Raw genomic sequence first — 3,784 nt, 5'->3', positions numbered from 1 at the left:
CTGGCGATTAACTAGACATTTCTTTCATCAATTCATCATGATTTTTATTTGACATATATGTTTGCAGTGATGTTAGTGATATTCCAAGAGGACATACCCACTCCTTGAGAACTGTGACCTCCTTATACTGAGTATGGTGTATGTGGTTTGATACTTGATATAATACCTGAGTTTAGATGGTGAATTTCTTGTTATACGTATGATATTTTGTAAATAATAGAATTGGTCTTCAGGATGCACTAAGGCCAGATCGTTCTTCTTCAACACATTTTGGACTACCAAGGGTTAGTAACAACTTGTTCTCCATATTATTCTTCTTTTTCTATTCACTCTCATTGTTATTTATACAAAGATTTTGAACTGAACTTCAATCTATACATAATCAGGCTCTGATGGAAGTCCGCAAGATACAACCAAGGAAAACACTGTTTACTGGTACAACTTCGTTATCATCTATTATACATCAAATCATGTCACTGGATTCGTCTTGCTTTTTAGAGATTTAACATATATCAATATTATAACATATTCAATGTGCATCCTCTAGAAATTTTCTTTTGTTTTTCCTTCAAGATGCCTTCATTTATTTATTTATTTATTCCTTCTGGACATCTTCAAACTCAGAAACCCCTGATAATACTCTTTTCAATAAGAAACCTAACTGACCTGTTTAGATCACAAAGCACTTTCTAAATCAACCTTTTTGATCTTTTACCATATTTACAATTTGATATGGCAAGTCTTGGACCACGGCATGCGTGTCCCATGTTTCTAGTATTGTATTTTATCTATCATTTTCCATCCTTTGTTTTATACATGATGGTTATCTTCCAATCTTCTCTAGCTTGATTTGTCACAGCACTGTTGCATAAATTACATTAAGCACACTGTCTTAAATTGCAAGAAGCTTGCCATCCCACTCTCTTTAATCTGAACTTTAATTTTTCTGAAACTTTATACAAGTTCAATGTTATTTTTCAGTAATTTGTCTGCTCATTAACATATCTCACTTCTTTCTAATCTGAAACTTCATAATGTTGTTTTTGCAACTTAGTTTGGGTATTTGTTTGATTTGATTTTTATTAAAGGGATGATGCATCTGATGGATCATGATAAAAGTAAATGAAGATCTTTCCAAGCTGAAGGAAACAGAGGGTCTGGACATTCAGTTGAGCTATGACAGGCTACAGGTTGCCTGTGAATCTAGTAGAATTCTTTTCGCGGTTTTCTCATACAAACTTGAAAGTATGAAGACATTGCTCCTTCTGAAATTGAGGATGTGAGTCCGGCAAATGAGGGCGATGCCATTTGATGATTTCTGAGTATTGCATCAAGATGATTGCAAAATTTGAGCTAAACATCGTATCTTTTACAGGCGGATTGGTGTGATCCTGATTTTGACATTAGTTTTTGAGGATCATGTGTACACTTGAAATAATTTTTATCCCTGATTAAACTTCTTGTCGCCATTTGAACTTGTACCTTCAAAATTGAGGATTCAATAAAAATTACATCGATGTTGTTTGAGTCAACATTTTGTATTACAATGATGATACATAAACTCGAAGTAATAGTATCACCAATTGAACTTCTTTTTCTTGATAATTTTTTCATTGATTTTGACAATTTATTTGAACATATGTAACTGTTAATATAATGTGCATTTAACTACTTATCACTAAGATGATTATAATATATGAATTGCTGATTTAATTACTAGCTTTTGTTCATATCAAACAAAAAGGATATCTTATTCAATCTTATAAAATGAGCACAGAGCCCTGCCATTAAACTCAACTGGTAATATAAAAATCCTTTTGCTGTTGACCTTCTTATTCTATGATTAAATTAAAAACACCACAAACTTACAAGTTTAGATGATAATTATATTATTTTTAGTATAAGAAAGATAATTATAGTTAATTAATTTAGTAAAAGAGATGATGGATTACTTTGTTTGAAAGTTATTTTGTCTGTAATGTATAGTTCATTAGGTCATTAGCAGAAGGCCAAAAAGTAATAATAACAAACAAAATAACTAAGAAGAACTAAGAATTACTTTATGAGCTCATTCTCCAACACAAAATTTCCCATAATAATAAAGATGAATGGAACAGAGAGAATGCAACAAAGTGATTAGCTTGTTGAATATTAAAAATTAATTAGTATTTAGTTGGTAATTTGTTGCGTAAAAGTGAATGAATATTATATTATATGCCGTGATAAGACATTAGGGATGCCAACTTTAAGTTCAATCAAAAGCCCAATCATGGTGAATTTTATTTTTGTAGGCTATGCACTAGCGCTTTTGTTCCCTATCAATTTTTTTTTTTTTGGAGTGACTTTTCTATGCATGTGCTAATTAATTTTATTATTATTATTATTATTGACACTAGACATTTTTTCCGGTTTCACATAAATTTTTTTAAAATTTTATGAGGAGTTTCAAAATAATATCATATATAAAAAACAACTCGTACCATGAAAATTATTTTATATTTTGGATTTCAATAGATTTATACACATTTATTACATAAATAATTAGATATAATTAATAATTTTCAATTATTAATATTATAAGTAATATAAATAAAAACTTAAATATTATTAAAAAATATTAAAATTATTTTTTGAAACTCTCCCGGAGTAGATTATACATCTACTTTAATAGTATGTATAGATGTGTTACTTTTTTCTATTATTATTATTATTATTATGACTCTAATACCATGATAAATATATTTTTAAGAAAATGTTTGTCATTTGTTTATTTTAATTCTGTTTGTTACTTTGAAACAACCTTTGATGTTTTAACTAAAAATAAATAATTTTTTGTCCTTTTGTTTATATAGAATATGTTTTGTAATATATGCATATTAGATATAAAATCACTTTTTATTGAATGAATAAAGAGCTTTATTTAAATAAAAAATATATATAATTGGTTTTAATCATGAAACACAAGATATGGGATTATATATATATACACAATAGGCCACAAGAACCCTTTATTTGAAGGGTACCTACCCTTAAAACAATATATGAACAATACCATGGGTGTTGTTTTTAACCTTTATTTTACCACTTGGACTAAACGAGTGTTAGCTGATTTTATATTACTTATATAAAAAAAATTAAAAAAGTAATTTATTTCTAGGTGGAAATAATCTCTAAAACTAGAGGGGGTGGCAAAGGTTTCAAGTAATTTCAGCGAGTAAAAACTATAAATAATAAATTCTATTATCTGTAATAAATCTCAAATTTTGTGTCCCACAAATAAATTCTAAATAAAGTTTAATATCTTTATATGAAATCACACATTCCTTAAAAAACCAATATAGCTAAAAAAAATAAAAAACAAAAGTAACCTATGAAATTATAGGATATTTAACCATGCATGATTGGTAGCTCTGACCAAAACACTGCATGCATCACCATGTAAAAAGTAATGCATTACTATACACATCCCATTAACTTGACAAGTTTTTCTTTTGCAAGTAAGTAAACAAATATATATATATATATATATATATTATATTAAAAACTCTTTTTGGGTTTTCTAGATAAGCATAGGGAACAACAAAGTAAAAGACAGCCAAGTCCTACATCACAGAGAGAGAGAGAGAGAGAGAGAGAGAGAAGACTAGGGTTGTGTAGGGTTTGGCTATTGAATGGGTGGAGAGGATTGCACTCTTGTTTCCTTCTCTCTCTATCTATATATCTTTCTATAAAACTTTCCCTTGTTTGTTGTTTTCTTCTCAGAGAGTTTGTTCAACTAGTAATC

General features: G+C 28.6%; 1 long non-coding RNA gene across 1 annotated transcript; it reads left to right on the top strand.

Moving 5' to 3' along the window:
* Positions 1-229: 229 nt before the first annotated feature.
* Positions 230-1,117, top strand: LOC120251923. Its single transcript, XR_005533523.1, has 3 exons — positions 230-284; positions 387-435; positions 1,089-1,117. It is a non-coding gene; the product is annotated as an uncharacterized LOC120251923 (long non-coding RNA).
* Positions 1,118-3,784: the final 2,667 nt, after the last annotated feature.

The sequence above is a fragment of the Dioscorea cayenensis genome, chromosome 20, assembly GCF_009730915.1.
Source record: "Dioscorea cayenensis subsp. rotundata cultivar TDr96_F1 chromosome 20, TDr96_F1_v2_PseudoChromosome.rev07_lg8_w22 25.fasta, whole genome shotgun sequence".
Classification (NCBI taxonomy): domain Eukaryota; kingdom Viridiplantae; phylum Streptophyta; class Magnoliopsida; order Dioscoreales; family Dioscoreaceae; genus Dioscorea; species Dioscorea cayenensis.
Note: the sequence above shows the minus strand (reverse complement) of the source record. Positions and strands in the feature narration are given on the sequence as shown.